The 22,571-nt window shown below is 37.2% G+C and overlaps 1 long non-coding RNA gene across 1 annotated transcript; it reads right to left on the reverse strand.

Moving 5' to 3' along the window:
• Nucleotides 1-294: 294 nt before the first annotated feature.
• Nucleotides 295-22,486, reverse strand: LOC144199818 (uncharacterized). Its single transcript, XR_013326973.1, has 4 exons — nt 22,414-22,486; nt 15,141-15,280; nt 534-608; nt 295-461 (listed from the first exon to the last, which is right to left on the reverse strand). It is a non-coding gene; the product is annotated as an uncharacterized LOC144199818 (long non-coding RNA).
• Between the last annotated feature and the right edge of the window lie 85 nt (nt 22,487-22,571).

Raw genomic sequence — 22,571 nt, forward strand, 5'->3', positions numbered from 1 at the left:
GTCCTGCGGTTGGCTGGGGAGCAATTCAGGGTATTCCCCACCTGGTGCTTGAAGTTAGCTGGAATCGACTCCAATCCCACCAGCAACGCTTGGTGAGAATAAGGGGTTCAGAAAATGAATGAATGAATGAATGTTTTGTTGTAGTATAAGTGTTTAATTAAGCATCCGTCGTCTCAAATCTAAGACACGCTACTCAGATTTCAATTTGCTAAACTTTTCCTGTTGGTTCATCATGCCAAGAACCACTAGTATTAGTAGCTAGACACTCTGGCCAAGAGGAAGGATTAAATAACATCCACAACAAAATCTTCAGAAACCAAAAGCAACAGTAGCCTCAATATCGCCGCTGCAGTCGAGCATGGCCTCTTCAAATGGGTCATATGCTGGAGCCGGATGGTGTGTAGTCACTGGTTTGAGCAGTTTATTAACCACTAACAGTCAAACCTGTAAAGACTGACTCACTGGGGAAAATGAGGCAGATGGAGTAGGTTTGGACTGGAATAAGTGGAATTTTGCATTCATACATTTCTTACCTTGGTCTCAGTGTGTTAGGCCAGAGCAGGGTGCAGAGTGAAGGCAACATCAAATCCATATACTCAATATTTCTCCTATAAAGGAGACACAGTTTACAGTCATTATAAATAGTTTTTTGTATACCATATTTGTACTTATCATTACTCTTCTCCCATGGCACCTTTGTTTGTCCCTGTTTTCAAATGCAAGTTTCTCAAAGCCTCATTCGATCTTTGATCAAATCCTTAGTCCTTTTTGATTTATACTCCTCCCTCGATGCAAATTAGAACTTCACACGTGGTGACAATCTGCCGTGTGCACTGTGATTTTACACGACCAATTAAGGCCCACTTGGCAGTTGTGTGAACAGTTTCATTAGAGGAGATAATATTGCAAAGTGAAATGATAAGCAATCATTATGATTAATGCAGCGACATTACATTGCCCGTTAATGAGGTGTAAATGATCTCATTATTTTTGAAAGAGTACAGATTAGATTAAAGCGGAGTGGACAGCACTCCTCTGTGTTCAGACAAGTTAGTGTTAATTAGGCCCAATCTCCAGGAGCAAATGAGCCGCAACCCTTTGGTAAACAATTAGGCTTCCATTGCCCCGGGCAAGATGGCCAAGGATAGGCAAGCTAATAGATAGATGACTCTGAAGATGGTTGTTGAGGCAGATTTCAAATTTAAATCTGTCTCAATTTTGCCAATTCTCATTTACACTTTATAAGGTTGATGGTTTTGGATATTCAATAATTATCGAGAACATCTTTCTATAAAAAATAGAAAAATGCATTAACATGGACACATTTGTTCTTTTAGTGATGATTTTGTCTGATCAGGTTTATGACCAACCAATCAGTGGATTGACCGATACAATGACTGGCTGATAATGCATTCAAAGTAAGTGAATGTTTGGATAGATGGCATACCAAACAAAACAAATTTGCAAGCAATTTAAAACTAATCCTCATAAGATTTGCAGAGGTGCTGAAGCCTATCCAGTATATTTCGACAACACAGTAACAGTAACGCACTGGAGTGTAAATTGCATTCTGTGGAAGATTTTATTTTATGAGACCAAGAACAAACATTATGCAGGCTGGGATAAAAACACATACTATAGGCCCGTGTCTAAAACTAAGCCTGAAAAATTTTGGAATAAAATTGGATTTTGTGAACTGATTGTACTTGCAATTGTTACATCCCGGTTGTCTATCCAGCAAAAATTATGTAACCTTATACCTGTGAATTGTATTCCTACATCTAATCTGCACACACATTAAACTAACATCTATGGGAAAACGTTTCCCTGTGACAACATTGATTTTACCTTGCTCTTGCTTTCTCTGACAAGATATGTTAAGGTTATTCAAGAAAAAAAGTGATGCTGTAATCCTTCTGCCATAGGAGTTATGCTTTAGAAGCATAAAGCTCTTATCGGTGATTGATAACGCTTAACTCAAAAACATATAGAAGCATTAGGAATGTCAATATTTTGCTGGTGACTGAAGGTGACCCCAGGTTCCTCTGTTTGCTGTGTGTGCACGGAGGGCTTTGATGGTAAATTTGTAAGGGTGGTTATGTAGGGAGGCTATTATGGATTTGCTATCTGGCCTCAAGTGTTCGCCACTGATTATGTGATTAAATCAATAATAATTTCTGTTTGGGCTCCTTTGCTTCTCTTCTTCATCCTCCTTTTCCTGTTTAGTTGAGCAGAACCGTGAGTGGGAACACATGCATTCTAGTGAACTAAAATAAATGCATATAATTTTACTTGATCATTTCCTTTACAAAATCTTTACAGAGAAAAAAAACTGCTAAAACTGCTTTATAGTATCTAAACTGATTTGAACTGAGCTCGATTCCAATCAACTGGAAATAGCATCTGTCCCAGAGAGTGTACTATACAGGATTTTGGCAGATACAGGATGGGTTACATTCTCACCCAGTGAAGGCAACAACATGATGATTGCCTGTCCCCGTATGTGTCATGTGACTGACTGGCAACCAGCTCAGTGAGGAGTCACTGAAAATCCTATGCCATAGGCAACAATTTACCTAGGACCCTGAGGTGGAAGGGTGACAAAGTTGCATTGATAGATGACCTTTGAACATTTTGCAAAACTCATCCTAAACCCGTTCCAGTTATCTTTATATTTTAATGAATTTTAGTATATTCATAGTAATTTCATACTTGTTGTGGTGTCAAAGCATGTTTGCCACTGAGCTGCACATGCTTGCCTATTCTGCTGGTTGGATGTTGTCTAGACTACAGGAAATGCAACATTACGTTTGTTTACAACCAACAGGAACTAGAACCAGAAGCTGTTACGAGATTAAAGGGTGCTACCCAGAGAGAAAATGTGTGTGGCTCAACCCCCTGACTTTGTCAACAATCGAGCTGGTCGGGGAGAGGTACATTAGAGAAACGGTGCAGAGCTACCACTGCTATCTGTGAGATAAAACCTTAAACACAACACAGCATTCCCAACCAAGACTGCAGGTCCTGAATGAAAATCATAAGTTGTGTGTTTGTACTTTATTCAATGTTGCTTTTATTTCAGTGTGTGGCTATAGCTCACAATTTGCTTATCTGTTGCCACGTGTGCTTCGAATAATTGTGTGTGGCGGTGCTAACACAGAATCCCTCAGCAGCCTCTTTAAATTCATACCCTGTAAAAATCAGCACCAGCTTGAAAACAAAACTCTGATAAACTTCTGTAGAGCTTAGACCAGCTGCATCGCTAATGGAAAAAGAAATATTTTTTGATTAATTCACCCCAAAATTGGGGTATCAAAGATCCCGCAAGGGAGACGTGCTGCAAGTTTGATCACACGGGAAGAAAAAAACACACTGCTGGAGCTTCTAACCGCCAGCTTGCTCGAGCAGAAAAAGAGAGGCAAGGAAGAAACATGGCTCCTATTATGGGGATCAAAAGAAGGGTTAGATATTTTCCACTCAGTGACCGATGCCTGTTGACCCATGGAATGTTGCTACAACGTTGAAGATTACAATCATTAAATTGTAATCAGTACGTCTACAACTCTGAAGAGCAGCGTGTTTAGTTTGACATGACAACAGCATTAAGCATTAACTCATTCAATGCGAGATCTCCCAGTCAGAATCATTGACATCTAGCACTATATCACCATCAAAAGCAGTACATTATTTGATATATTCACATGCGTAAATCTCAAATTTTCATCTAATGTATACGGGTCACCAATCCAGGGTGCCCCTTCAATCTAAATTATTTAACTTAAATGTTGTCATATGCTCAACAGCAAACATATCGATTGGCTGATGTAATGATCATTGTCTCATGATTGATTGTTTTAGCCAAAAATATTTGGATGAGTCATACATATCTGAAATTAAATATGAATCTGAATTTACAGACTTGAACTTCAAATTTACAATTTTAATTTTTCATTAATTCATTCATCCTTCAAACCATGCATCCTCTTAAGGGTTGCTGGACCCTATCCCAACTAACTTCGAGCGAAAGGCAGATTACACCGTAGACTTGTCGCCAGCAAACTGTAGGGCACACACAAAGAGACAGATGACCATCCGACCATGCCGCCACCAGCGGGAATCAAACCCGTACCTGCCTGCACTAAAGTCAGGCGACTGAACCTTTACGTCATCATTGCGGCAATTTGAATTTTTTGAATTGAATTTAAGTTTTACAAAGTGAATGTGAAAAAGTAAACTTACCTATATGACAAATTATAAAACAATGAATCACATTCAGTTTTTAATGCATTGATTCAAATAAAAATACAATTTCAAATTACATTATTTACAAGTCATTTAATTTATATTTCAATTAAATCAGTCTGATTCAAGTTAATTAATTTGGATTCATCTTAGCCATTTCAGATTCAGTTTCTAATGGCACAAATTATAGCCCGAATAACACATAAATGCAAACTATTTGTAATGTTGTTGATGCATTTATTTAGACGGTCAGTATTTCAGTCATAAACAGTAATGGACGACAATACTAAAGTACAATCAATTCGTAAGGGTTTGTTGCACATATTAAATTCTTGTAGCAAAGACAGACTTTGCCGTTTTCTTCCTTAAGTATTCACTGGGCACAAACAGACATAAAGTCTGCTGACAGAGACCACAACATGCACTGTTCCTCCCCTCATAAACTGCTACCTTTCAGAGGAACTGCTCGTGATCTACAGACAAATATATTAAACATCATAAATCTGCTTCATAAAGGATGTCTGGGAGATTCAATGTCTTTTTGAAAAATAAAAGAGCAGAGAGAAACCTAAATCCTTGTGATTAATGTGTTTGAACCCGCACATAGCTATGGTAACCGGGGCAGTTTGCCATGCCATTTAGAGGATTCCGGCAGTGACATAAACATATTGAAATCTAGCACCCTACTTTCTCTGTTTGAATGGATAAATATAAACATAAAAAATGAAATATGTACCATATTTTCAATCCCATAAGTGCAGTGCGCCTGAAAGGGCACTGTATCAGATGCGGGTGTATTTTTGATCCCAGGTCCGAACCTTCCGATGGGAAATTTGTATGTTCTCCCCAGGCTTGCATGGGTTTTCTCCAGGTGCTCTGAGTTCTTCCCACATCCCAAAAAAACAATGATGGAAGGCTGGTTTGCACCTTACACTTTTTATGATAAAACTGGCAGTCTATTATAGGTTACATCACAAAATATATATTCAGTAGAAATATAACACTTAATAAAGATTTAGTATTTGAACATCCGCTCCATCAGCATTTTAATGTTTAGTTTTACTTTAATTCAAGTCCTCACTACCACTCATGGAGAAGACAAGGAAAAATGTAGTATAAATCATAACAGCAAAGGGAAGAGAGACTTCATAGTGAGAAAATAATGTAAAATAAAAATATTAATAACACAGGTTTGCCTTGTGTGAGCTGTGAGGGCTTACGCTTTTTTTATCTTTTTTAAACAATTAGAAATACAAAATACAATACAATATAAATATGAAATATAATAAAAAGAGAATCACTGAGATACTTCTCAGGTTTGTCTGTTCATTTTTTTCCAGAATTTCATGAATAAAACCCCAAACATGTCAATCAAACCTGGGTAACTTCGCAAAGAGGGAATTTGTTAATGGGTGACGTTCTAAAAGAGATACATCTGTTGTATTGAGAGTCACATGTACATCCTTGTGAACATTACATATGTCAGTTTTTCCTTTCAGCAAAATGAATCAAAATATGTATTTTTTGAGAGTACAAACACCTTTAAAATAGCTTTAAGGACTTAAATGTTTCCTCTTTCACCAAAAGACAAATGGTCTTCACTGCATGCCACCAAGCTCAATTAAAAGAACAGTGGAGAAGAGCATTGATTTAAAAGACAGTATTTTAAACAGTACCCAAGAGTACAGAGTCTAGCTCTCAAACCGATGACACAAATTCTTTAGGGAAATTCATTTAGTTGGTGTCTAGACGTTTTATTATCAAGCCAAAGCATCAAAGAATGTATTCTCTTACACAGTCTGAAGAATTTTCAAGTTACGTCAATGCACAAACGTCAATTGCCAGTCACAGAATTGAATAGCCAATTGCATTTGATTATTAGGTGTACAGTATGATAAATAATCACAGATATTCATGTTTGCTGGGGGCATATCGGGTGAGTGATTGGCATATCTGCCTAACAGTTCAGATATTGTAGGCTCAAATGCTGATGTTGAAATGCATTCTGTCCCTTTTTCCGTGTGGCTTTCTCTTGACAACTCCAGTTATTTATTCCCACATTCTAGAAGCTCGTATTGTACAATATATAATGTTCTATATGTATTAAAGGGAGACTGCACTAACTTTGATTTGTTTCGAAATATTGGATTGGATAACCGTATTCAGGAAATTCCGTTGTTACAGTAGCAAGAGGCTGAGGATGCAGAAATATGAAAGGCATTTTAGACATAAATAGATAGGTAATAAGTAAGTTAATAAATAAAAAAATGAACAAATATATAAATCAATAAATGTGTCGGATATGTGTGTATGTATATATATATATATATATATATATATATATATATATATATATATATATATATATATATATATATATATATATATATATATATATATATATATATATATATATATATATATATATATATATATATATATATATATATATATATATATATATATATATATATATATATATATATATATATATATATATATATATATATATATATATATATATATATATATATATATATATATATATATATATATATATATATATATATATTATATTAAACATGCTAGGAACTATTGAGTGCTGAATCTCTGAGTTATAACAAGGAACTTTTTCTTTGTGAGAGCTGCCAGGATTTTTTGGGCAGGTCGGGTGTGACATCACCTAGAATTCTATCTTTCTGGCCCATCCCACAACTACTGGGAACTCACGTCTGTCAATGGCTTTGCGCCAAGCACAATTGCAGCTTCCCCGTGTACTTCGCTGGTTGGCAGTGGCCGCCATTAGATTCATTGTGGTATCTCTGAGGCCTGCTGAACTTCTAGCTTTACTTCCAGGCACAGCAGCGACCTTAACTGCACAGACTTGAGTGTAAACACACAAACATCTACACTCAAATCCACATTTGCCATATTTGCATGTTTAAAATGTAAGTTTAATTCATCTAACATGCTAGTATACTATCATAAAGCTGACAAACTCAATTTATTGGTCATAAGTCAAATACAGCACAACTACAGACAGACACGTGGTAACAATGTGTGACTATGTCTGAGGAAGTGAACCTCAACCTTAATGAAATTCATTGCATCTAAACCTAATCAACCCTAAAGACATAATACTCTATTTTGTGGTTAGGTATACAAAAGCCACACATAGAAAGATCATTAGTCCCCTGTATTGAAAATATAGCAATGATACAATCCGAAAAAGTTTGGTAAACAATCTACCTCACTGAATGCATTTGCAATATTTTATCTTAGACATAAGAATGAGTTTGCACACTCTTGAGTTCATTAGCAAAGTCCCTTGTGAGTGTGTCATGTTTTAGCGGAAAATTATAGCTTTTACAACAATTCCTCAGTCGGAATCCCATTTGGAAGTGGATTTATTTGAAAATCACAATTATTGTGTTCTTTCTCCTTTTTAATGGCCCCCCTGCTGGTCTGATGAAGATGCTTGTCTATTCAGAAATATAATACTGTTGTGCAATCGTCAACTTTTTGTTAGAGGAGCAAATGAAGGCTTATCGATGTGACAACATTCAGCACTTTTGTTTTTAAAGGAATAAAGAGGCGCATTAGTGAAACAGCATAATCTAAAGCATTTTCACACTTCTGTGTTGGTGTTGATCTTAGTGGAGGGCTTTTGATGCCTCATTTAAGACAAAATAAAAACAATTGAAGCCTGAATTTGTGGATAAAATGACAATCAATAAGACAAAAAAACAACACTAAATGGTCACACAGTGAATGGTAGCTTAATACTTTTGGACAATTTAATAAAAAAATATATAGTAGTGCTATTTTGGCAAATACAATAACACAAAAGCCTAGAGAAGGACATAAAGGCATGTGGCTGGAGAAGCAGAAGAATCAGACAGTTTGCACAGATGGTGGCCATCCTTGGTCAACATAAAAAAAGAAGAAAAGCTAAATGAGCGTCTCTCTCTGTTTCAACTGATTCCTTGGCCTGAGAATGCAGACACAGATAAAGGGGCACATGTAAAAGTGTTTAAGCAGGCAGAAGTTGTAAAGGAGGTGAAAGCAGAGTCACCATTCACTACTTGCGCAATCCTTTCTGCCTTGTTGCACTTTATTAAATTCTCTTGTTTCGCTCTGTTTGTCCCCTTTTGTCAGTTGGTTCTCATGCATAACACATATTTTTTTCTTTTTCATTGAAAGAGGTGTGGATAAGGGTGCTGAAGTAGAAAGAATGTTTTTGGTAATAATCATGCTCACAATAGTGCACCACTTTGAATCCAACTGAAAATCAATGTTGGAAAATTCAAAAGGGGATGGTTATGGTTAAGAGTGGCGATATTCCTATAGTATGGAATACATTATAATGAATTCTAACCAAAATTAACTTTTGTGGTTCCTGGTCAGGTAGATTGAGAGAGAGAGTTTTTGCACTTCAACAGGCTCGTAACATAGTAACATAAGCAAGTTTAAATGAACTTCAATTACTATACAGACACATTCAAAAGTACATTGAATTTAACCTTACACTAAACTTAATTCTGAATTTCTTTTATAATGTTTTACCTTTCTTGGCTCTTTTTGCCTCATCTGCCTTTTCTTTGTACAACTTTTAATTCCAACTGCTTGCTGTGGACCCATTGTTGTTCCCTTTGTATTCTGCACTGACTATCGGGAAAAAAACATAGGAATATGCAATGCTCCGGCGAGAATGACAGTGTGCTGAAATCATAAGCAACCTCTCGCGTCGGCCACCTGGCTGTCTCCTATGCTCTTATCTCAAAATTTGTCTCGTATCTCAAGGTAAATATTTTGTATGTCGGGGCAGTCGTATGTCAAGGTATTACTGATTTAATTTTAATTCGGTCCACTTTGGCCTTGAAAATGTATGACTGCAATTGGCCATTCATCACAGCAGCTCCAAAGCTATCCTAATGGATATGAAAGTGCGATCAATTGGTCAGGAAAGGGAGATTAGAGAAGGATGAGTCACCTTATTCTTCCTATTTGACAGCCATGGCATGTCTTACAGACTCATTAGAAAGGTCGTTGATTGGTGCCAATATTTTAGCAGAAAGCTTTTATCTGACTTTACATGTCTTTTGTTACAATATCCACCCGAAAAAATGGGACCATAGTCCTTTCGACAGCAGAGTATTTAAAAAAGAAACAAAAAAGCTGAAATTTAGGATTGAGGGAAACACAATTATATCTATACCATATAGCCCTACCACTCTCTCACTCGTTCTCTCTCTCTCTCTCTCTCTCTCTCTCTCTCTCTCTCTCTCTCTCTCTCTTTCTCTCTCTCAAACAACAAACAAACAAACAGGTTGAGACGGTGCCATCATTGACCTTTGTTCTAAAAAGGTGTCTAATCTATTTTCACTTTGCTTAATTAGCAAAAGCAGAGATTATAAGAGTGTTAATGGAATACAGCTCAAAGGTGCTAATTAAAATACAAAATAAAACAAAATAAAAATACAAATTAAAAATTTGGTCCATTATTATGCATACAGAATTCATCATCAGAACATTGATACCTTCAGAGATATAGTTTATACCCTATGGAAATTAACAGTACTGTCTGTGAATTACTGGTTCTGGCATTTTTTTTTTACGTGTAAGAGCCTGGTAGCATAAACGTTTACCTCTCTGGCTGATGGCTTTTCCCCACTCAAGGCTACAAGGTTTATGCAGAGAGTGATTAACCACTGCTTTACAGGATACACAAACCTGCCATGTGTGCCCTAGAGGTGGCAAATACATTTATTTCCTCTTTGACGGTGACTGTAAAAGCAGCAATCTGCTGACAAAAACAGTGTTTCATGTCATATAATCTAGTGAGCATTTGATAGATAACATGTGGTTGGTATCACAGATAAAATGTTAACAACATCATCCTCTTGTTCTGCCATATTTTTGTTTATGTTGGATACTTTGCAGCTACAATTGGCAACCTTTGCGCCGACAGGATTAAGGATAGAGTTGGCAACATTGTCCTTCATTTGGAAACGCAAATTTCAACTCCTATATGTACTATTGACAGTTAACTACTTGTGGTTCATCAAATTTTAATGGAAGCCAAGCCCGGGAAAACATGCAAACTCCACAGGAGGACCAGGACTCAGGACGCCAGACCTATGAGGCCGATGCACAAACCACTCAGTCGCAAGGCTGCCCCCAATATACTACATCTATTGAATGATACGGGCATTCAACAAAAGAAAACAGGTTTGGCCAGGTTGCATGACATGAAAACTGACATTTCCCATTTTGGCCTTAGGATGGATTAATTCTCTTTTCATTATTATTCATTGTTTTTCTTTGTATTAGTATTGTTATTAAAATCTGACTAAATAAAGGTTTAGAGGCATTCCGGAATGCATTGAATTCATCCTTAGTGGTTTCATTTTATTGGAGAGGAACATTGGGAAATGTTGACTGAGAGTGAGGCTTGTTAAGACATGCTTAAACATTAAGCAATTATTGTCTAAATATTCACAGCAAAAACAACAAATGAAACAACAATAAACGAAAATGTCTTCCTGTACAACGCAATGAACCCGGTGGTTGATGAACTAAGCTCCAGGTTATGCCCCCTTAACAACATCAAAGTGCCTCTTGTGCAACTAGTGTGTGGTCTGCCTCTGCAGGAAACAAATTAGCTTTCTTGACCTTGGCCTTATTCCTCCTTCCACATTTCACCCCCCACCCTCCTTCTGGCCTCTATCCGGCCACTTTAAGGGTCAGCTGAATGACAAGTCACCTCTGTTCTCTTGCACAGTTGGAAAATATTCAAACGAAAGGAGTGTGCATGTTTAGGCTTGACGTACACTGTGGGAATAAAACTTTATGAGATCTATTTAGATTTGACGTCAACTGGAAGTGGTGAGCATGAATACCAGTCATATAATTGTCTTATAATGGTGAGGGGGAAAAATACAGTAATTGTGGGAACTGAATATACAACAAGTGGGAAGAGATGTTTATCATTTTAGAGGAAAACAAGCTGAGGAGAAATCTCTTAACTCCTGAAAGAAGACAGCTAGATTAGATGTGAAGGCTTTCGCAACACGAATCCAAAAATAGAAATTGCTGTCAAACACAAACTTCATGTTGAGGTATTTTGTCTGTGGTTTCATATCACGCACAGTACTACTCCTAAAATTAAATGTTGACATATCTTCTTACAATAACTGTACAAGTTGTCAGAAAGAATACTATTTTGTTGTCATAGGCTCTCTGAGTGGTCTCGGTTAGAGTCTAAAACAAATGATCCCTGGCGATTGTGGCAGGGGACTTCTTTTTACAAAGTATTTTGGTTATAAACACAACGGAAAAGTCTAATTCTCCCAGAAGATGTGAAAGCACGCTCACGTGCATCAATGTTATACGTATATATGGGGCCTTTAGCCGGGAAAACGCACTACCAATTTTGCTACATGCAGCTGGGTATGATGACAACTAGGCGTTTGTCGAGTCAATGATGATGACAAAACCTATGTCCGATTATTATTATTATTACTATTATAGTACCTTGGAGCTAAACAAAAAGGGTGTTCCTGACTGGAAACTACCTGCACTTTATTAATGCCTGTGCTATACACTGATCTCCAAGGGCTCCTTTATCTAGTTGTGAGCTTTTCCAATGTGTACATCCTAATGGGAGAAATACAGCATCAATAACGTTGGTAAAGACCTTTCTTTCTTCTGGCTGGCTCACATCATTTACAGGGTCCATAGGAAGTAAACACGTGTGCTTCATAAATATAAAAATGTAAAACCGTAATTCCCTCAAAATGATTATGAAAAAGACATGAATAAGATAAATTGTTTTCAAATGATTGAGGGCATGGGAGCATTTTAATAATTCAAATTTTTTTAGATTATTAGATTTTACAAAATGATTTTTGAACTTAAAACAGAAAAAAATGGATTAAAAATGTATAATTATAGGTTTAAAAGGGGGAAAATCAGGAAATTTAATATACATCTATACTCTTCATTTTAATTTAATCCTAATACAGAAAGAAGGCACTCATGATTTACTTTCCCGGGCCACACAAAATGATGCGGCGGGCCAGATTTGGCCCCCGGGCCGCCACTTTGACACATGTAATGTAGAGGTTCACTAAACTAACTTCGGTGTGGACAAGCACAGGCTTGGTTCCCACTTTTGGAAGTATGATTGTGAGTCCGGATCAGCGGATGGTAGTTTCTCTCTGTGTATGCCTTACGGCTGACTGGTGACCAGACCAGGGTGTAATCTGCTTTTCGCCTGAAGTCAGATGGGATAGACTCCTGCAACCCTCACGAGGATGCAGGGTATAGAAGATAGATGGATTATTAATAATTCTACCTTAAAAGCACCCTTAATGATGGTGATTTAAAAGGCACTCCAAAACGTTGACATATTTCCGAATGAGCACTCATAACTCTAGTACAAATGTACATTATATTACTCTAATTTCTTGACATCAGAGTGCACCTGACTGCGAGCCACATTGCCCAAATTTGTTATATTATTTCTATTCATTTGTTATTATTAATAAAGAATAATTGTATAAAATAACATGTTAATAAATTAACTTATAATAATATAGAAGAAATATATAAATATATATTTTTAAATAATTAATATTAATCATATTAAGAACTTCTACAGTATAAAACAAGTAATACAAATTCAGGGCTCCTGTTTGCTCCTATGAGTTTGTTCCTATTAATTTTACAGTATGATTCAGCTGCCGTTCTGGGAATGGTTGACAAAACAGACATACAGTAAAGTGACTCAGGGGCATGGTTTTGGCTTTGTACCAAATTGACCATATCCTTATGACTGAACGCTAGCTTAAGCCAAGGCAATTTCCTTCTCTTCCTGCAGGCAAACATGTAAAAATGATTATAGAGTGTGCTTTGAGTAAGGTTCAATAAATATGGCTTTCTGACAGCTAACCCTACTGGATAATAGTTAACATAGTTGTTACAACTGAATTTAGACTTGTTTGATTTGTCTGCTATTATTCATAATGATATACTGTCTACAAATAATAGTTTCATGGCATGTACTGCATATTATTTGACATACAGTGTAGTTCATCACTTCAATAGTCATAGAAGTCTTCACTTTGTTTTTCTATCCCATTCTACTTGTGGTAGGTACTGAGCCGCAAACGAGCTCGAGATTATCCCAACTCATTGTGGACTGTATTGATATAACCAACACTTAAACTCACATTTCGACCTAAGAACAGAGTAAAGTATTTCATTAACTGGAAAACGGCCTAAAATACATGTTTTAGATATAACCAAAGACAACCTTAAATGTATGTTTCTAATACCTGGTACACAAAAATATGATGAAAGTAGTCAATTCTCCAAAAAGTTGTAAAACGATGCCGAGCACATTTTTTAGGTCACAATTCATGTGGTTATACAAAAACAAGTATAAACATATTGATGATGAGATTCTGATAATTACTTTACAACATATCTGCCGTCTTTGTTTTACATTGCATACCATCCACAACAATGCAATTTGGTGCACACTTTGTAGATATTTCTTATGTATGGAATGTTATCCTACAAATAATAGTCAATGGTTAGACAAATGGTACCAATGGATTAGATATCCGCTGAGTTGAAGACCCACTGTTTATGCTCATGGTTTGCCACTACTTGTAATGATTTTGTGTAGCATCATAACCCTACAAGCAAGGCAGTTGGATCTCATTCATCCATTTGTCTTACAGTAACTGAAGAGTAACCTGAAGGTAAAATCAGACTAAAAAAAATCCTAATTTTGATTAAAATGTTTGTAGAAACAATTTTTTGTAATTGACTGCGATAATCTCATGAGTTCATTTTCCATAGTTTTTAAATAATCAATTAGATATTTACTTTACTTAAAGAAAAGGGAGGAGAAAGGAAAATAGAAGCAAATCAGATGAGATTCTGAGTACCTGGTACTACAATGCCTTCATTTCTGACAGAAAGATGGCGAGAATACTTGAAAAACAAAAGGAAGCCTGCTCTTAAAGTAGTGTAATAGCTTCTAGAAATAAATTTTATTGTATTAGCGTGGATATTTTAATTAGTAGTTGGGAGAAATCTTTTATCAAGTTGACAGCAGTATACTCATCTCTCTTCTGATCTATACAAAAGCACATATTATGCAATAGCCTGAAATTCTACTACACAGGTAAGGGAGCAGGGGGGATGCTGTGATTGAATACAACCACAATTTTTCTTTGACACTTACTACCAAAAAAGACAAACAAACTAACAAAGAAAAAAAAACATGAGAAAAAAACTATTGTCCCATTTCATTAAATTTTTGATTGGATTTCCTGGGGGTAACGGTATTAATTAATTTGTCTAAGGGGTACACACATAAAATGGGGGATTGGGCCACATCCTTCAATAACAAGCACATCTTACAACTTTTGCTTCATATCCTGAAAAACTACTTCATTTTATGCCATGGAAACTGTGCAAAAAAATAAATCAGAAACTTAAAGCACGCACAATTACCAGGTATTAGTTCATCATAAAATGATTTGGATAATTACATTTGACTTGTTTCATATTTTCTAAGTAAATTATCTTTTCAGTCGTCCTTTTATAAATAAATATAAAGTAACTATCAAATTAAATGGCATTCCCTGAGCAAAATAGTAAATATATTTAGAGCAAGAATGTGTTAATGAAATAATTATGATATGATAAAACTACAGTTTTGCTGTGAAACAATTATACACATTTCTATGTACTCCAGCTGTTCTATAACAAAAGCAACTTGTAAGATGTCCTCTCCTTTATATAGCTTGGTATGTCTACTGCGGTTATTATCCCATCTCCCCCTTTTTCTACCCTAGCTCCCTTCCATTGTTAGTCACCTTGTTTATTGGCTGCAGCAGCTGCAGCATACTGGACATCATCTGAAACTGCAAACGACAGGATGCAATAAGCTGGAGAATAGCAGCAATCTGAGAGAAGTTCTCCATTCACCAGCACTCTTTAACTCCATCTTCTTATCCTGAGAAGAAAATAAAAAAATCAATATGGGCTCACAGGACCTGATAAAATTGTAGCATCTAGAGAGCTGTAATTCTGAATATAGTAAATTTTTCCCATCATAAATAAATAATAGTGGCTTGTATAACTTAATAAGCCTGTCTGAAGTATTGTTTATTAGCCTCAAGCATTTGCGTTCTTTAGTTTTGAATATTTTCCTTAAATTCTTTTATGTATTTATTTTCATAATGTCCTATAATTGCAATTGTAAATTGGACAAGTTAAAAATAAAAACAAAAATAAATCAAAATAAAAGCTGGCATTAGTGGGTGTTCCCACCTATTATCCTCTTACTAATGGTCTCATGGCCAGGTATCTATAATTTCTCATGACATTATACCTAATTTCTATAGACATTGTGGATTCATCCATTGATCTATTCATTCATTTTTCGAGCTGCTCTTCACGACGGATGCAGGGATGGTGGAGTCCAATCAAGACAACCACGAGGAAACTGTTTCCCAGCCAATCATAGTCAAGAAAATGGATGTATATAAAAATGAACAGGATTAGCAATGAATGTTTATAATGTCCTATCTGCATTCTAACATTTGAACAAAGTAATAATTATACTCCTTTGAGTAATTATTTCCAAATGGTTAACATCAAAGTTGCCTTAAATTTCTTGACTGTAATCTTGATCAGGTCTTCACCTATTGCGTGCTGAACTACAAACACACCCGTTCTAATTCAATTACATTAATGCCATCGACAGTTGAACCGCACAGCTCATGTTATACCCTCATTGGCCCTTTTGGCACCTTGTGAACTTTAAGGATTAGTCATTGGGATTGGCAGTTAAAGTCCATAGTTGAGGTGTGTAATTGTTACCACACAGTTTGACTCAAAACAATCAAATAATAGATTGTGGTGAGGGAGAAATTGGTGAAGTGAATGGTTTTTTTTAGGTAAGAAACTCTACCCCATTTTCATGTAAGTGTCACTGCAACAGAAATTCATGATAGAAGCAGCAACACTTCATTTTGAGTCATCTCTTTGGAAAGTCATTTTTGTAAAGCCTCTGCTCCAGCTGTGGAGGTCAAGACACATTGCCTATTCACGATAACATGCCCCGCTTAACCATCACTGGCTGTGGATGACCCCGTGACATTGTTTGGCCAATCAGTGTGTGTGTGTGTGTGTGTGTGCGTGCGTGTGTGTGTGTGTGTGTGTGTGTGTGTGTGTGTGTGTGTGTGTGTGTGTGTGTGTGTGTGTGTGTGTGTGTGTGTGTGTGTGTGTGTGTGTGTGTGTGTGTGTGTGTGGCTGCACATGTGTCAAGGATCAGCTTAAAAGAAACTCACCACCTGGGCTGACCCTTGTTGTACACTAATCTCCTATTGACCTGGGTAAGACACCCAAACAGCCTTGAGACATTTAAAATCATCCATAACAAAGGCAATGTGTTCTATTAAAAGATATGTGATCCAAATCAGTAGTTTAATCTTTTTTAAAAGCTAGCTACATAGATACGTGTTGGATGGACGGATGGATGGACGGATGGATGGACGGATGGATGGACAGATGGACGGACTGATGGACGGACAGACGGATGGACCAACAGACAGACAAATCTTCACATCTTGAGTTGTATCTGCCAGAGACCAAACTCTTTCTGTCTGTTTCAGTATGCATACATTTTAATCGCTTTCAAAACCAAAAGGATTCCAATTAGAAAGGCCAAGAGTCAATCCAATTGGAAAACAGTTGGCAGTCCCGTGTTTAAAACCTTAAGAAAAGATTACAGATGGACCGTCGCGTGCATATTCGCAATGTGTCGAGTTAAAAGCATCACTCTGGAACTATTTGCCTAAGTGTTTCTGTCAGAGTTGCACAGTGGCCAATTAATTGAAGGTCTTTACAATATGGTGCCGAGCAGTTCAGTGAATCAGCCATAAAGCCCCTAAAGACGAGCAACAGTGCAGGAGAGCAAGCTTTAAACACAAGAGTGAAGATTAGGATTACTCTACTTAAAGGAGAAATAAACAACCAGCTAAGCGACAAAATAAACAAGAAAACATTGTTAAGAGTTACAGTGTATTATTTCAATGATGGTTTTATAATATAAGTGCTTCTTTTGGCATAACTCTCCTCTTTAATAACCTCTGGGCACATTACTTTTATATGGCCAAGTGTGCACAATTTACAGCAGTTGGCTTTTGAAGTGTTGCAAATCCCTATCACACATGATCGAGGAATGTTTTAGCACGCATCCACACCAGCTACCCTAAAAACACACACACACTCATGTGGGTTTCCTATTGAAAGGCTCCTTAATCACACCTAAAATATCGACTGATCAATGACACATATGAGGAAAGGCTGTAGAATTCTAACAGAACTACGTTGCCTTTATTTCAGTCCATTTTTATCATTGGTAATATTTCACTCAGTGTTAACAGGCTCAAAGCTCCTTTGAGGTATTAATTAAATACTAAATATTGATCGATATGTTATCAGGGCAGGGCAGTTGCTTCACAGGCTATTGATCCTGACTGTGATTTATTATCATATTTAAGAAAAATCATTTTGGGTGATTATGCGGCGTAATTGATTTTTTAGAAGAGGTGTAATTCTTTCTTTGTTTTTGTTGCTTGATTCCTTTTTCTTCTTCTTTTAATTGAATTTGTTTTGTTTGGCTGCAGCAAATTCAAACATTCTGATATGCTTGATCTTGCTCACCCCTTGAGCCCCCTAACATCCCAGCCCTGACCAATGAGGCAGCCCGGGTCTTGTGTAAGTGCACGATACTACCCTTGTCAATGGGAAAAATGGTTTCTGGGATTACCTCTTTAATCACAACAAAGATTAACAGATGGCATGAGAATAGTTATTAGCAAACATCTTGCACTCATCAAATCAATAAGATGATTTGTAATCAGGATGTTGGTTGCACCGTACAGGGAGTTGAGTTGTGTCTCTCAAAGTGTGAGATGCTGGCAATCAGAGGCTACAGTGTCATGATTACCTCTCCTTAAAATAATTGCAGGTGCTCTCTCCGCAGTTATCTGGCACAACACACAACAGCCTGGAAGCGACGTAAGGCATTACCATGGCAGAATGCATGCAAGGCATTGATCAGGGATTCGGTTGGTGTGATTTCTAAGCGGGTCACCAAAAATTAGCCACTGTCAGAAAACTGAGGAATACAGAAATAGTTCTGCAATCTCTCTGATTCCACATTACAATTGTAATTCACAGTACTCCCAATTGATATCATAACAGTAAAATTTAAAACAACCAAACATATTAGTGCGTTAAAAAACACATTTCGGAACCGTTAAGTATAATTTCAATGCTAAATGCAATTTTGAAGCAAGGTATTGTTTTATTCTTGTTAAATTTGCGTGAGTTTCTTTAATTTTCTGTCTAAATCTCACTTTTCTAAGTGGATCTTGAAGAAAATGAATGAGATAAACAGGTAATAAATACAAAGGCATTTTAAAAATAAATTTATACACTATGCTAAATAGGTTATTAGTACTACATAAAATGTCTGATAAGATGAAATCTGACCCCCAAATATTTATTTAAATAGGCTTTGAACAATTATGCATTCATTCAAAACCACTTATCCTCAGAAGGCTCATGGGTGGGAGGCTGAACCCTATCCCAGCTAACAATGGGTACCTGAATTGGTGCCCCGCCAATTGCAGGGCACATGGAGGCATACAACCATTCACTGTCACTCTTATACCTAGGGACAATTTAGAGTGTTTAATCAGCCTTGCATGCATGTCTTTGAATGTGGGAGGGAACCAGAGTACCTGGGGAGAACATGCAAACTCTGAAGATGAAAAAGGGATTGAACACTCAACCTTAGAACTGCAAGGCCAACACACTAACCACTCATCCATCAGGCCACCATTCTTTAAACAATCAGCAAATCATAGCCTTTATTTTTCGATATTCGGAACGCATCATATAATGCATGCTCAGCATCCTTACACTTCCAAAAACCCAGTTCAACACTGTCATTGAGCTATGCACTTACCGGGATTAAGAAAGGCAAACAGTGCCAAAACAATGACAGTATAAAGTAACTGATGCTGTTTAAAAATGCAAAGGCTTCTATTGAACAGACAGTGTGCTACACATATCAGAGGACCACATAAGTCAGCAGTCCTCTGTTGTCATGGCTTGTGAGAATATGCTCACTGCACATGGACGTCTCTATGCATGTACATTTCAAGGATATTTAACTCTAGTGTAAACTTTAAATTGCATCTCTCTTTAGCATCACAGGTGAGTATAATCATTAAATCATGTCATTTCTGTTAGAAACAGGTAGGCCCAGCTCCCCTGACACAAACAACTTGAAACAGAGTCACTGCTCAAATGGCTAATATATTTCCAAGGTCAAACCTGACAAGGAATTCCAATGAGATTAAGTGTCATCAGTGCTGTTTTAGTCTTTTTCTTCTCATTTCTCTTGGAAATGGCATTCAAGCTGCAGATGACCAAGGCCTTATAGATAGGCAGTTTGGAGAGGTGTAGAAAAACAGCCAGTTTGAGCACATATCATTATTCTATATTTTAAAACAAGATGAAAAATGTACTGTCCCTGACGGTGTAGTGGTTCATTTTCTTGACTCTGGCTGCAGACAGTATGGGATTGATTCCCACTCAATGGTTTGTCTCTGATTGTGCCGTACAACTGGCTGGCAACCAGTTTAGGGTGTAGTCTGCCTTTTGCCAGAATGAGATGTGATAAGCTCCAGCACCCCATGACCCTGACAGGGATAAGTGGTGATGAAAAATGATTGATGCGCTCAAACATATTTCACTATAAATACATATTGAGCATGTGTGTTTATCATTTTTCAGTTGAGGTACAAGATAAAATGTTTACAAGGCCAACCAACTGTTTGAGTCTGTATCTGTTTCTTCTGTTAATTATTTTGCTTAATATTCAGTTATGCGTCTTTTAACCACTCATAAACAATCATTTTTCTTGCAAGTACACAGAGGATGAATGCTGCTCTGAGTTGGCACTGCCTGAATGATTTAAACTTAGTCCTTAATGCTGGCAGCTTGTTTAGCAATCATGACAGAATTTGGGACATAATTCCAGTCAGGATGATCACCTTATTGTTAAGTGCCAATCTTGTCACTGTGTCAAGCAGCATTTGGTGCAGAGCATTTCACACTAAATTTGACACATTTGCCTTTGGTGACAACAAAGAAATTTTTTTTCAGTGCCTCTTAAGTGCCAACTCGATGTCCAATTATGTTACGGCTTCTAATTTAATTACAGTAGGCGAAGAAATACGTTGATTCAATTCATTTCAATTAGTTCTGATTGAACCAGTCAGATCAAATTTTGCTTATCTCAAGGTGGGAGCAATCTGTCACCTTTTATTTCCACTGAAATAATAAATGTGTCCGAAATCCACTGTTCAAAGTGGAAACACCAACAGATGATATTATACCACCTGTTCTTTGACACATCTTTTGCATCTTTAAGACCTCAACCTTCAAGACATTCTCACGGGCATTTGAGACATCCAGTAAAGTAGTACAACTAAATCTCATCTCATCTCTTCCTACGCCTAGCTGGGTTTTTGTCAACGGGGGTAGCAGCTTCAGCAGGAAAGCCCTGACTTCCCTCTCCCTAGCCAATTCATCCAGGAGGATGCCAAGGCGTTCCCAGGCAAGGTCTTCAGACATAGTCTCCCCAGGTGGCCCTGTGGCATCCTCTCAGTGTGACATGCCAGGAACACCTGATCATGGAGACATCCAGGAGTCATTCTCCATGGCCTCACTTAACTCCACTCATGTCCGGGTTTTTGCTTCAGAGACAACCAGAGGCACATGCCGCTTGGTCAGCCATTACCCATCAATCTAGTTTTCCAGGGTGAACCCCAATGTACAGATACCGATTACAAAGATATGCCCACATCGCCTTGGTGCCTCTCTCCCTGAGAGACTTCAGGGAGGAAGAGTGTCCAACACTTTTAAAGAGGAGGCACCACAGCCCAAACTGTGCTTAAAGGTAGGCCAACTACATCGAGCCGGAACTTCTTAACCTCAGGCACTCATTCAGGCTCTTTCTCAAATCATGTCCACTATACATAATGTGGAACTTCTAGTATCTATTTTTTACTAGGTCATCAACTAACTAGCTCACCACATTTTTTTTCAACCAGCATACCATGAATGTTCAGGAGGAAAACGGCATACCCAGAGAAAAGTCACACAAGACCGGTGAGAACATGCAAACTTCACACAGGAAGGCCGTAACCCACTTGGGCAAGAACCCTCGCTCTTACGTAGAAGTATGAGACCAACACACAAGATACTTGTCCAATGGATGACCCTTTCCTTTGCAAATAATTCCAAAATCATTTCATTGACTGTATGATGAAATGACCACATAGGGACACAGCGTATCAGGTTGGGAGCTGGTCTCCTATAGTTTCTACTTCAAGCTATAGCTTCTAAATCCCTAGTCAACCTAATTCTATCTTCCCTTTCTAGTCAGCTTGTAGTTCCAAACACTTTCACAAGTTTACCCCGCTGATTTTCAAATAAACCAATTTCTTCTTTGACCAGGCTAAGAACCAGAAGCAAATGACTAAATTTAAAGGGAGTGTGAAGGTGGGGATCATGATCTGCAAATGTATCTGATAACAATCAAGCCCCAGGCAGTGTAAAATTCTTTCTTTCAAATGTAACTGATTGCAATGTTCATTAAATCATTACCTAGCCTTTTGGCCGAATTGACACCACAACACGCCTGCTCTTAAATTCACACTAGTGGTTATATTATTATTATCAACAAAAATCTGAACAAAAAGTTTACCTAAATGTTTTTTTAAATGACATGTGAGTAGAAAAAGCATGCAGACATTTTCCAAACACAACAATTGTAACACAATTAATAACACAATCATTCCAAAGCGGACCTTGCTAACACTGTCTGGAGCTTCCAAAAGGTTTAACGTATCAGATGTGTGTGCATGCGCGCATGCGCCATCAAACCAGTCGTGCAATATGTCTCATCATCAATGTTCACTGACTAATCAATCTCTGCATTTGGTATTTCGAGCATGATGACAAACATATACATATATATTTATATATACAAAAATTTACCTTTGGTTTGTTCTTCACCTCCCACCTCGGGTCTGTATCCTGAGTGGAGAAACGATTTGACGCAAATTGATGCTGCTTTTTCAGTTTCACGCAGGCTTTACAGAGCAAAAGTAGACCGATTTACCTATAGCACAACACTTTTAAAGGAGGCGAAAACG

This window comes from Stigmatopora nigra, chromosome 7, assembly GCF_051989575.1.
Source record: "Stigmatopora nigra isolate UIUO_SnigA chromosome 7, RoL_Snig_1.1, whole genome shotgun sequence".
Lineage (NCBI taxonomy): Eukaryota > Metazoa > Chordata > Actinopteri > Syngnathiformes > Syngnathidae > Stigmatopora > Stigmatopora nigra.